This window comes from Elaeis guineensis, chromosome 13 (assembly GCF_000442705.2).
Source record: "Elaeis guineensis isolate ETL-2024a chromosome 13, EG11, whole genome shotgun sequence".
In the NCBI taxonomy this organism is placed as follows: Eukaryota; Viridiplantae; Streptophyta; class Magnoliopsida; order Arecales; family Arecaceae; genus Elaeis; species Elaeis guineensis.
Window position 1 is genome coordinate 16,814,266 of NC_026005.2, and position 13,903 is coordinate 16,828,168.

Here is a 13,903-nt window from a genome sequence, read left to right on the forward strand (position 1 = left end):
CATTTGCTGTATCATATTTTATTTATGATTATGATGAACTTCATAGATCAGGACAATGATTTTAGGGTTATGATGAGATCATACCAGTAAGACTTAAAATCTTGATAACCTCAGTCTAAAATATTTTTAATCATTGGATCATCGAGTTGAAGATCGTTGATGTCGGTAAGACTGGTACATCCTATGTATACTCGATGGAGAGGATGATTGATCTCATAATAACTTACGTAGTGACACTAATACAAGGATGTAGGTGCTCATTAGAGAATGAGTTCACTGAACTGATCCATAGAGAGAATATCTGATGGAGCCTTATAGTATATCGACAGATGGTTCTCTGGTGAGAGTGGGACAAGTGATCCTTTGACTTGAGATCACTATGGTACTTTGTGTATATGGATCCTTACTTTGGTTCACTCCCTAGCATGCCACTTTGAAACATATATAGGGTATTCTAGATTTGATGAAGTATGCATGAAGGTTGTGAGTGGTCAATAAGAAATTGGTTACTTCTTATAAGAGGAGAGAACATCCTATATGATCTCATAGGATGATGACTCAGAGAGTCTTTAGCCAGAGCAGGGATGAACAATAGAAAGTATTTTTACTGATTCATCAATCGAGTCATCATTATTAGATCGAGATACATATGAATAAATATTTGGACATGACATAATTTTATACGCATGGTCTATCTGGGATGTTGTGTAATCGAAGGATTGAATTACATGATAACTCACTACAGAAGGATAATTTTGATATTTTTATCAAATTTTATATCTTTAAGATAGTCATGATATATTGCTAGATATCAATCTTGACTTGTAGACTTACAAAAATTAAAAAAATTTAATTTAAAAATTAATTAGAAGGTATTCTGATTAATTAATGTATTTGGACTGATCTAATCGGATTAGGTCACGAGCCTGAGTCCACTACTGTCTTGATATAGAACCTAATGGATCACACACAATAAAAATTTGATCTTGATCTAATCTATTTAGATTTATTATAAATCTTATGGGTTAATTAAATTGCTAGCATATAAATTAATCTAAGTTTTCAATTAAGTTTGGTTCAAAGGTGTTTGAGCTAACCTATTTTCTATTGCCATGACCTAATATGATTGGATTCTAACCAGATGACATTAGATGTCTTAATTTATTTAACATGAAAGAGTTTCATGTTATCTGGTCTTCCTCCATGCCACCACACCAATATAAAAGCCACACCATATTTTTTTTGGCATTAAGAAGGAGTCCTTCTTAAATACTCCTCTTAATTTCTCCCTTCTTATCTTTCCTTATGTTGCATTATTCCACACGCCATCAGATGACTCTTGGGAATATGTGGGCATAGAAGTGGAGGAGTCCTTATGTATGAAGGCTCTTCCATGTCATTTAATTGAGATGCCTTGCTTAAATTGGCATTAAGAGAAAGAAGAGTTCTTCTCATTTACCCCTCTTAAATTTCTTCTTATCTAGTCACATGCCCACTTAATCTCATGCATTTTTGGTGATGCTTTGGTTTCTTAACATAGAAAGAAGAATCTTTTTGCTTGTGAAACACTTTTTATTTCATACTAAATTAATTTCTTCATGTGAGAATTTTTATCGTCAAGAGTTGGCATCTTTTGGGTGGATAAGGCATCTCTTCATACCTTATAAAAAGGGGGTGCTACCATTGGATGGGTGTGAAATTTTGCTGGGATTTTGGGTATGAGAATGAGAAGAAAAAGATAGCAAAAAGTTTGGGAAAAGATAAGAAAAAGAGGCAAGAAAAATAAAAAGAAAAGAAGAGAGAAAAAGGAAAGCAAGGGTTGCTTGTCCTAGGATTTAGAAAATCCGATGGTTGGGTTTCTAAATCGCTCTTGGGTGGTGAGTTATTGTAAGGAAAAGTTTCTAGCATAGCTCTGATAGAGGATTCGATGGCGTACAGGTGATGGTGCTACCGGTTCCTTGAGAAGGAAGCCAGCAGTGTTCTTGTGAAGAAACACTGTAGCACTACAAGTTGGGAATGATCCTGATCTGTCCCGTGTGAATCACTGTTGGAGAGCTTCTGCTTTGGAGTCTTGTAGAGACTACTCTGTTGCCTATTCATCAGATCCTCATCTTCAGGATGGTATAATCTTTTACTTTATTGCATATCATTCCGCTCAGTTACAGCTGAGTCAACATATCATTGTATTCAATCGTAGCTAAATCGGCATATCATTTTGCTCAGTCGTAGTTGAGTCGGTATATATAGTTATCAGACCTGTGTCGATACATAGACTTATTCGATCAAAGTTTGATCGGCATGTACATTGGATGATGAGTCATCAGTTAGACATCATATGTAGACGGTTGAGTATTCAAGGATGAAAGAATAGTGTCCTACAAGCCAATCACATGAGTGATGCGATGAGACTATTCTGTATTATTTTTCTGCTCATTTGTATGACATTGATTATTTTATTTATGAGGCATTGTGTTTCATCATTTGCTGTATCATATTTTATTTATGATTATGATGAACCCCATAAATTAGGGCAATGACTTTAAGGTCATGATGAGATCATGTCAGTGAGACCTAAAATCTTGATAGTCCCAGTCTAAAATATTCTTAGTCATTGGATCATCGAGTTGGAGATTGATGATGTCAGTAAGACTGGTACATCCTATGTATGCTCGATGGAGAGGATGATTGATCTCATAATCACTTGTATGGTGACATTAATATAAGGATGTAGGTACTCATTAGAGAATAAGTTTGCTGAACTAATCCATAGGAAGAACATCTGATGAAGCGGTACAGTACGTCAATAGATGGTTCTCTAGTGGGAGTGGTGTAAGTGATCTTTTGATCTGAGATCACCATGGTACCTTGTGTATATGGATCTTTACTTTAGTTTATTTTCAAGCATGCCACTTTGAGACGTGTGTGGGATGTTCTGAGTTTAATGAGGTATGCATGAAAGTTGTGAGTGATCAATAAGGAATCGATCACTTCTTGTAAGAGGAGAGAATATCCTATATCATCTCATAGGATGATGACTCATAGAGTCTCTGGTCAGAGCAGGGATGAACAGTAAAAAATATTTTTATTGGTTCATCAATCGAGTTATCATCATCAGATTGAGATATATATGGATAGATATTTGGACTTGACATGATTTCAAATCCATGGTCTGTCTAGGATATTGTATGATCGAAAGATTGAATTGCACGATAACTCACTATGAAAGGATAATTTTGATATTTCTATTAAATTTTATATCTTTTGGATAGTCATGATACATTGTTAGACGTCAATCGTGACTTGTGATCTTGAAAGAATTAAAGAGGTTTAATTCAAAAATTAATTAGAAAATGAGTTCACCAAACTAATCTACAAGAAGAATATTTGATAGTCTTAAAGTATGCTGACAGATGGTTCTTCAGTGGGAGTGGTACAAGTGATCTTTTGATCTGAGATTACCATGGTACTTTGTGTATATAGATCCTTACTTTGATTCACTCTCAAACATGCCACTTTAAGATGTGTGTGGGATGTTCTTGATTTGATGAAGTGAGCATGGAGGTTGTGAGTGGTCAATAAAGAATCGGTCACTCCTTGTAAGAGGAGAGATTATCCTATATGTTTTCATAGGATGATGACTTAGAGAGTCTCTGATCATAGCAGGGATGGATCGTAGAAAGTATTTCTACTGGTTCATCAATCAAGTCATCATTATCAGATCGAGATATATATGGATAGATATTTGAGCTTGACATGATTTTATGCCCATGGTCTGTCTAGAATGTTGTGTGATTGAAGGATTAAATTGCATGATAACTCACCACAGAAGGATAATTTTGATATTTTCATCAAATTTCATATTTTTTGGATAGTCATGATACATTGCTAGATGTCAATCTTGACTTGTAGACTCATAAAAATTAAAGAAGTTTAATTTAAAAATTAATTAAAAAGTATTCTGATTAATTAATATATTTGGACTGACCTAATCGGATTAGATCATGAGCATGATTTCACTGCTGGCTAGATATAGAACCCAATGGGTCATACACAACAAGAATTTGATCTTGGTCTAATCTATCTAAATTTATTATAAATCTTATGAGTTAATTAAATTGCTAGCACATGGATTAATCTAAGTTTCCAATTAGGTTTGGTTCAAAGGTGTTTGAGCTAACCTATTTTCTATTGCCTTAACCTAATGTGATTAGGTTCCAATCAGATGACATTGAATGTCTTAATTTATTTAACATAAAAGAGTTTCATGTTATTTGATCTTCCTTCATGCCACCATGCCAATATAAAAGCCACACCACATTTTTTTTGGCATTAAGAAGGAGGAGTCCTTCTTAAATACTCCTTTTAATTTCTCCCTTCTTATCTATCCTTGCGTTGCATTATTCCACGTGCCATCAGATGGCTCTTGAGAATATGTGGGTGCAGAAGTGGAGGAGTCCTATATGAAGACTCTTCCACATCATTTAACTGGGACGTGTTGCTTAAATTGGCATTAAGAGAAAGTAGAGTACTTCTCATTTACTCATCTTAAATTTTTTCCTATCTAGTTTCATGCCCACTTAATCCCACATATTTTTGGTGATGCTTTGGTTTCTTAACGCAGAAAGAAGAGTCTTGCTTATGAAACACTTCTTATTCCATGCTAAATTAATTTCTCCATGTGAGCATTTTTATCGCCAAGAGTTGGCATCTTGTGGGTGGATAAGGCATCTTTTCATACCTTATAAAAGGGGGGTGCTACCATTGGATGGGTTTGCCATTTTGCTGGGATTTTGGGCATGAGAATGAGAAGAAAAAAATAGCAAAAAGTCTTAAAAAAAGATAAGAAAAAGAGGAGAGAAAAATAGAAAGAGAAGAAGAGAGAAAAAAGAAGCAAGGGTTGCTTGTCCTAGGGTTTAGAAAATCCAATTATTGGATTTCTAAATCACTCTTGGGTGGTGAGTTCTTGTAAAGAAAAGTTTTTAGCATGGCTCTGGTAGAGGATTCGATGGCGTATAGGTGGTGGTGCTACCAGTTCCTTGAGAAGGAAGCCAACAGTGTTCTTGTGAAGAAAGGGTGCAGCACTACAAGTTGGGAAGGATCTTGATCTATCCCGTGTGGATCACTGTTGGAGGGCTTCTAATTGGGAGTCTTGTAGAGATTTTTTTGTTATCTGTTCATCAGATCTTCATCTTTAGAATGGTATAATCTCTTACCTTATTGCATGCTTGAATATTTGATTGTAATCATCAAGGAGTTCCTAGGGTTTGTGTTTCGGTTGTCATATTTTAATTGTTAAAATTTGTTTTCAAATGGTTAAATGTGTGGTGAAATTTTTAAAAATTATATTTCACTGCACCACTGGAACCCAATAAAGGAAAGTCAAAATTTGATCATATCATTTCCAATTTGTTGTATATGAGGGCAACTTTATTGATAGTACATTCTCAGATCGTCGGTATTCCACGTTCGACAGACAGTCGTTTCATCGAGGATCTCTAGTCGATATACATCCGGACGAAAGATTTCAGTCACCCTGTAGGATCCTTTCTAATTTGGCGATAATTTTCTTTGATCCAAAGATTTTGAAACTTCTGCTTTTCTCAAGACAAAGTCTCTAGGACGGAAGGCCCTTGGTTTGATCCTGGTGTTGTAATATCAGACTACTCTTTGTCGGTATACGGTCATTTGTATGTGAGCCTACTACTGAACCTGCGAAAGTAAGTCCAAATCGGCTCTTCGACAGTCAGAGTTGCTTGGCTCTGCATATCGTTCGACTCTCATTGATGGCAGTCCGATTTCTACTAGGATCATTGCTTCCATTTCATATGCCAAGTTAAATGATGATTCTCCCATTGAGATGTGAGGAGCTATTTGATATGCCCATAAAATCTGATGTAACTCTTTTACCCATAAGCTCTTGACGTCATTCAGTCGAGTCTTGAGACCATTTAAAATCATCCGATTTGTTATTTTCGCCTCACTATTTTATTGTGGATGGCTGATAGAAGTGAGTTTGTGCGTGATGTGAAGTTTCACACAAAACTCTTTGAACTTCTGATTGTCGAACTATTAATCATTGTTGGTGATAATGGTATATGGCAATCTGAATCTGCATACGATAGACTTCTGAATGAAGTCTTCCATCTTGGCTTCAATGATTTGTGCCAGGGATTCAGTTTTCATCCATTTGGTGAAATAATCCATAGCAACCCCCAAATATTTTTTTTGATTAGATGTTGGAGGGAAGGGACCGAGTATGTTGATTCTCCATTGTGCAAATAGCTATGGTGCAATGATCGATGTCAACTGGCTGGTCAGTTGATGCTGTATGTTGGTATTTTTCTGACATGCCTCGCACCTCAAAATAAGTTCAGCTGTATTTTTCTTTATGGTGGGCCAATAGTATCCCTATCACAGAACTATATAGGCCAATGACTTGTCCCCTAAGTAATTTTCACAAATCCCTTTGTGTACTTCTTGGAGAGCATAATCAGCATCGATAGGTCTCAAGTACTTCAGCAGTGAAAGAGAGAACAACCTTTTGTAGAGTTGTCCATTCAATAAGATATACTGTGAAGCCATCCATTTTAGTCATTTGGCTTTTATGGAATCTCCTGATAGAGTACTGTCGATCAAGTACTGAATGATCGGATCTATCCAGCTTGGTTTATTATTTATTTGTAACACTTCATCGATCTTATCAATATTCGATTGTTTGAGATATTTGATGAATGTTCGACCGAGTAGATTGGAAGAAGTTATTGCTAGTCAAGAAAGTACATCGGCCCATGTATTTTTAGTTCTCAAAATGTGAGAGATCTCAAAATATTTGAAGGTTTGAATGAGATCTTTCACTTTTTGAAGGTACTTCATCATAGTTGGGTCTCGGGCTTCAAATTCACCTTTGACTTATCCAGTAATCAGTTGTGAGTCAGTGAAGACTTTCAAGTTGTCTATTCCAAGCTCCTTAGCAATCTTCAAGCTGGCTAGCGAGGCTTCATATTTGGCTTGATTATTGGATGCGTTGAAGTTAAACCGAAGGGCGTATTCAGTTACTGTCCTTTTGGAGTTAGTGAGAATGAGGCCGACTCCACTTTCTTGAGCATTGGATGCTCCATCAATATGTAACACCCAAATCGATTCTGGTTCGACCTCTGAGCTTTCAATTTGTTCCAACTTGTCATCAGATTTATTGTCAGATTTGTCATCGGGTACAGTATGCTCGACAATGAAATCAATGAGGATTTGAGCCTTCATTGATGGTCGGAGGTGATACTGTATGTCAAATTTGCTAAGTTTGATCGTCCACTTTGCCATTCAACCGAAAGTATCTGATTGACGTAGAATCACTTTCAAAGGTTGGTTAGTCAGGACAACCACTGAATGTGCCTGAAAGTATGGTCAAAGGCGTCGAGTCGATATGGTAAGAGCATAGATCATCTTCTCTGTCTTTGAGTATCTGGTCTCAGTGTTGTGGAACACTTTGCTGACATAGTAGATAGGCCATTGGATCTGATTTTCATCCTTTCAGATCAGAACTGAACTGACTGCTTTTGATGATGTGGTCAAGTAGAGATACAGCGTCTCTCCCTCCTTCGATTTTGTAAGTAGTGGGGGAGATGTTAAGTATTTTTTTAGGTTTTCGAAGGTCTATCGGCACTTGTCTGATCATGAAAAGTCATTTGTTTGCCATAAAATCTTGAAGAAAAATAAATATTTCTCGACCGACTTCGAGATGAACTAGTTAAGTACAGCAATCCTTCCATTCATTTGTTGTATCTCTTTCTTAGAGTTGGGATGCTTCATGTCGAGTACAGTCTTTATTTTCTCCAGGTTAGCCTCGATTCCTCATTGCGATATGAGAAAATCGAGGAACTTTCCGGCTGTCACGCCAAATGCACATTTAGTCGGATCTAGTTTCATCCGATGTCGTCGAAGCGTGTCAAAAGTTTCTTTTAAATTTGGGACATGGTCATGGGTTTCAGCACTTTCCATCAGCATATTGTCAATGTAGACTTCCATGTTCTATCTAATTTGTGGCTTGAATACTTTGTTGACCAGCCATTAGTAAGTCACTTCGGTATTCTTCAAACCGAATGACATCACTTCATAGTAGTAGATGCCATTAACGATTATAAAGGCTATATGCTCCTTATTTTTGGGTACCATCCGAATCTGATTGTAGCTCACGAAGGCATCCATAAAACTCTGGAGTTGGTGCCCTGACGTTGTATCGACTGGTTGATCAATTTTCAGCAAAGAAAAGCTATCCTTCGGACACGTTTCACTCAGATTGGTATAGTCGATGTAGATTCATCATTTTTCATTGGCTTTTCTCTCCATTACAATATTGACAAGCCAATCCGGATAGTTGGCTTCTCTAATGAAACCGGCTATAAGAAGCTTATCGACTTCTTCTTCAATGATCTTCTACCTTTTAGGGGCAAAGAGTCTTTTTTTCTATCTCACTAGTTTAACTTTTGAATCAAAATTTAATCGATGAGTTATTATTTTCAAGAGAATTTCAGGCATGTCGGTCGCTAACCAAGCAAAAACATCGATGTTTGCTCTTAGTAAATCTATCAGTTGCTTCTGCTCCGGATCAGAAAGTTGCAACCCAATTTGGATAGTCTTTGTAGGGTCATCTTCTTTTAATGAGATCGAAACCAACTGTTTAGCTAGTTCGTCCCTTTCTTCGCTATCCCTCTAATCTAATTTATCAACCGACAGAGGGTCTTTAGGCTTGTAGCCTTCAGTAGAAACCATAAAACAGCATTGGACTAGTGGTTGATCCCCACGCATTTCTCCAATTCTACTCCTTATTGAAAATCGGATAAGTAGATAGTAAGTCGATACGGCCACTCTCAATGCATTGAGTCTCGATCGTCCAAGTATGGTATTATAAGCCAAAAAAACTTGAACAATTGTGAACGTTAGGAGGATGACACTTTGTCGTGGTTCGATTCCTACAGTCAGAGGGAGAGTAATTTTCTCTTTCGCATTGACTGTATCTCCAGTGAAACTGACTAAAGGCGTAGAGACTCTTCTGCGTCAGTCAGTTGGTAGTCGTATTTGTGAGAAAGTTGAATAGAATAACATGTCTGTAGAGCTTTCATTATCTATAATTTTTTTTTACATCATAATTTGCTATCATCGCTGAGACGATGATAGCATCATCATGAGAAGTTTATATTCCTCGAACATCATTATTCGAAAAAAATTACATTATCATCAAGTCGTTGCTTCTTAGATGATTCTTCTTCAAAAGTTGCCCCTCAGTCGAAAGATTGCCTTGAAATTGTGTTGATGACTCCCATCGTTGGTCGATTATTATTTATTTTCTCAGGTTGGGACCGAGGTTGTTGGTTTGTAGGAGGTTGAGTCGGATGATCGTGTCGAAATTTTTGAGGTAGCCCCATCGAATGAGACTTCTATCTTGTCCTTTAGTTGAATGTACTATTCGATATCATGATCGTGGTCATGATGGAATCGATAGTACTTCTTGTCGTAGTTTTTCGGGGGTGCTTTCATTGGTGAGGGATGCTGAAGGTAATCTTCTTTTTCTATCTCCATCAAGATCTGTGCACGAAGAGTAGAAAGAGGAGTATAGGAGTCATACCTGTAATTGTAGTTTGGTTTTGGACTCCATCGACGAGGTGAAGCTCCCTTGTTAGTTGGTGGCCTACTAGATTTAGCTGAAACTCCATTCTTTTGCTTCTTTTTCTGATTTTTCTTTTTCTGATTCATACCAATCAAAAGCGCTCTTCTCCATACACACATACTTAATATGCATGCTCCAGAAGTTTGAGGTAGGTTCGAAAAAGTGTTTTATCGAGCAACCAAAAGAACCTGGAACTCTTGAGTCTCCTCTTCATGGTTGAGATAGCCATATCTTTATTGAAGTCCCAAACCTCAAGTGTGGCCACATTGAATTGTGCCACAATGTCTTTGAGTTTCTTTTCTTCCTTCTACTTGAGAGAGGAGAGGCTGTCGGACATCCGTGGCATCTTTCTACTGGTGCTAAATTATGCCATAAATGATTGCTCTAGCTGCTTGACGGAGTGGATGCTTCCCAGTTGGAGCCCAAAGTACCAGGCCCGAGTAGCTTTTCGAATGGTGGCTGAAAAGCTGAGATATAGGAGGATGTCGGTCGCTCCTTGGATTATCATGAGAGTCTTATAGCTCTTCAAGTAATCTACTAGATCGGTAGAGCCATCATATGACTCTATCTGTGGCATCTTGAATCGAGTCTGGATCGGCTCATTCAAGATGCATCGAGAGAAGAATGGAATGGTGTGGATGGTGAAGCATTCGATGACCCTTGGCCATCCATCCAGAGCTGGGCGAGTTGGCATTCGAGATCCTTGAACTTATGTTCATAGTCATTGAATTGCCACTGCTAAGAGAGTGCAGGGGTGGAATCCCTTGAAGAACTGAAGGATGAAGAAGTCGAAGGTGCGCACAGTCTCTTCCCCTTCTTAACACTGTGGTGGGGAAAAGGAGAAGGAGACCACCACTAGTGGTGGTCGGCATGGTAAGAATGCCAGGATGGTTGTGGTTTGACATGGCGGGAATGTCGAGTCGATCACCATTTCGAGGATGGAGAAGGAGATCATCGAGGGGCATGGTGACTGTGCCTGGATGGCACAATATGTGGTGCTTGCTCCTCTGCCATTGGTTGCTACTGCTGTTGCTACGTTTGTTGCTGCTGGAGGCTGTGGACTGCCTCCATCAAAATTTTTACTTGTTGCACTAGTGCAGTGAGTTGTTGGACATCTGTCATAACGAGTGGACATGAAGGACTAGGCTCTACCATTGGAGGTGGAGGTGGGAGATCTTTCCGATGGGAAGACTGCTTGGTGGAGTTGGTAGAGTTATTTTGGGCTGTAGTTTTCACCATCATAATTGAAATCTCTCATCCTTTTCTTGATACATCAATCTATTGCGGTCAATTTTCTGTTGCACCTATCGTCGGTGTGATCTACCTGCAAAATAAGTCCACTGATCGGAGTTGTGTCTGGCCGAGACTTTTCAGTGCTTAAGTCAGTGGGGAGTAATCGAACAATAGATAATTTAGAATAATAGAATCTAGCTCAAAAATGTCTTACCATTGCTGTTCCTTTATCTCTCTTTTATAAACAAAATATTGTAACTGTCTGTAACAGTTAGGCACATGGGATCTCACTTATTTCGATACTATGTGATCGTGAGATGGACAGTTAATGCTTATTGATAATCATGGCATGTTGCCGTTACGCACCTTCTGCTCTAGTTATTTCTGATATGCTGATTATGTATTAGTGATCTTGGCATACCGACTGTATATCAATATCCTCGGTGTGCCGACGGTACGTCGGTCACATAGTCGATCTGGTCGTTGAGATAAGTTGCAATCTGAGAGACAGTCAGGAGTTGCCATATATTAGTCGGGTTGCCGATTGACAGCCGGCCATGCCTCATGAAGTCGATATTATGTCAGATGATGAGCTTTGTAAATGCTGTAGTCGAACCAAAATTTCTTTGGTTATCTGACTTTGGTTATCCATCTCCAGTTGCTGACGCATAGTCGAAAAATCAAATGTAAATCAGGGGATACAAGTCCAATTGTCCTAATAGTTAGAAAAATAGGTACTTCTTCATCTCTTTGAACCAACCTTGGGGTTTTAGGACCCCTTGGATAAATCTTAGTTAGAGCTGAATTCTAGGAAGGATCTCTCTGAAGCAGACTTAGGAGATTAAGAGAAACTGGTCAGGATCCAAGTCTCCTAATTTAATAATCTTTTGACTGAGCAGGGTTTATTCATTGCAGGCATCAACCACATTGCTCCCTAATGTAGGTCACTATTCTTCATGCTCTTTATTATTTTGTCTTCTTTTGTTGTAGGCTTCTATCTTTCTTTTTATTTTCTTTGTTACAGAGATGAAGTTGTTATTTGACAACATCATGGCTATGGTGCTGAAGAAGAAGAGATCGGCTCCACTTTTGAAAGTTGAGCCCTCAAAGAGGAAGAAGGTTATTGCCTCCGGACCACCTTGGTCTCAGTCGAGGTCTACCGATGCAAAGGTGGTGGAAGAATCAAAGCTTGAAATCTTCGATGTCTCTCCATCCGAAGCAGAGGTCTTAATCTGGCTGGTGTGGCATCGGAACCCTCTTCGAAAGATGACCGACCTTCTTTTGAACCCATCATCCAGAAGAAGACCATAACGTTGATGAAGACTATGAGAGAAGATGCATTAGTGCTAATGGATGGTCAGCTTGCTAGGAAGCTGACAAATCTTCTTGTTCTTTCCACAGACTAGGAATTACAAAAAATTCTTACGGTGGAGAGTGCACTAGATGCTAGTTTAGTTAGTGTCATTGCGGTGAGCTCTTCTTTTCTTTTTTTTTTCTTTTATATTTATTTATTTTTCTTCTCCCTCCTCTTACAATTTATGCTCCTTGTGTAGATGATAAATTTTCTCATCTTTATAAGGAAAGCTTTAGCTGAATATGATCGGGCTAATGCTTCTTTTGAAAAGAAGTTAATAAAGGCCAAGGAGGAATGGAAGGCAGCTGAGGATTAGTTGAAATCCACCTCCTAGAAGGTCGAAGAAGATAGAGTTCGACTGGAAGCCAACCTTAACGAGGCTCGGAGGAAGGTGAAGTCACTAGAGTAGGGCATCGAGAAGGAGCAAGCTGAGAGGAGGGACTTGGTTGATCACCACCAAGATAAGAAGAAGACTGAAGCGGCCCTCCTCACCATTGAGGATAGAATCAGGCACGCGAAGGTCTAGGTGGTGGAGGATTACAAAGCATCTGCCGACTTTAGATACGAAGTCGCCAAGGGTGCAATTTCTTCCTACCATATTGGTTTCAAGGAGTGCCTTGAGAAGGTGAAGAACTCTTCTTTGAAGTCAACACTAGCCGCATCATCCCACAATTGAGTGAGCCAGTGGATAGTCAAGACAAAGAGGAAGAGGCCATACCTTCTGAAGTGGTAGCTCCTTCAGATGCTTTAGCCGATGCCGAGGCGACGATCACTATTATCGTCGATGCTTTGGCCCCGATGAGGAGCAGATGAAAGTTTGCTCGGAAGTCGATGCTGAGGCCCCTCCTTCCACTCCAACTGAAGACTTCATGGAAGAGGTCATCGAAGATGAGCCGAGTCAAAAGGTTTCTGCCGAAGCTTCATCTCTTTTGTGACTATGTATTTTTTGTCTTTTATTTTATTTTCATCCTTTGTAAAAACTTGTAATAGAAGACCTTGCAATGAAATGAAATATTTTCCTTTTGAAGATTTCCATCTGATGTTCTTTCCTTCTTTATTCATCTTTTTGATTATCCTGTATTTGCAGTTGACCTAGAAGAACTGCTCCTATTGCGGCAATATAGTATCTTTCAGAGATGAAGGGAAGATTCCAAAGGTAACCTCCATTGCGATCTGGATACGAGCACTTGTCAAAAACACAAGCTTGTTCTTCTGGGCGTATGAGATGGGTTTCAATAAATGCATTACTAAAAAGAAAGAGTTTTTCTCCAACATCGATGCCACATTCCTGACTTTGATAGATATTGATGCCGAAGAATTGTGCTAGGAAGTGTGGGATGTTCCTTCGAACATGTGTGTTGAAATCACTGGAACTTCTCTTGATGTGGCCATTGTTGAAAATTATGTCCCAAAATCAATCATCAGCTTATTGACGATTGTGCTCATAATTATAAAATATATAAATTTTTATTAATAAAAATTATTTAGATTTTTCATCATATTTTGTCCATCTTATTTGAACTCCTGAATTGTAATGAAGTCCTTAAGACTATAATTAATCGATAAAGAAAGATTTATCATTTAGTCCTTAAAATATATTTATGACCTAATGATAATTTGTTAATAGGATGATAGCTATATCAAGTATAGGTCGT

At 38.3% G+C, this 13,903-nt stretch overlaps 1 long non-coding RNA gene across 2 annotated transcripts; it reads left to right on the forward strand.

Moving 5' to 3' along the window:
* The first annotated feature begins 1,711 nt into the window (after positions 1-1,711).
* LOC140853443 (uncharacterized) lies at positions 1,712-13,654 on the forward strand. Of its 2 annotated transcripts, XR_012136500.1 has the most exons (3): positions 1,712-12,363; positions 12,448-13,153; positions 13,336-13,654. It is a non-coding gene; the product is annotated as an uncharacterized lncRNA (long non-coding RNA). The 2 variants fall into 2 exon arrangements; XR_012136499.1 differs by lacking the exon at positions 13,336-13,654 and having other exon boundaries at positions 12,448-13,281.
* Positions 13,655-13,903: the final 249 nt, after the last annotated feature.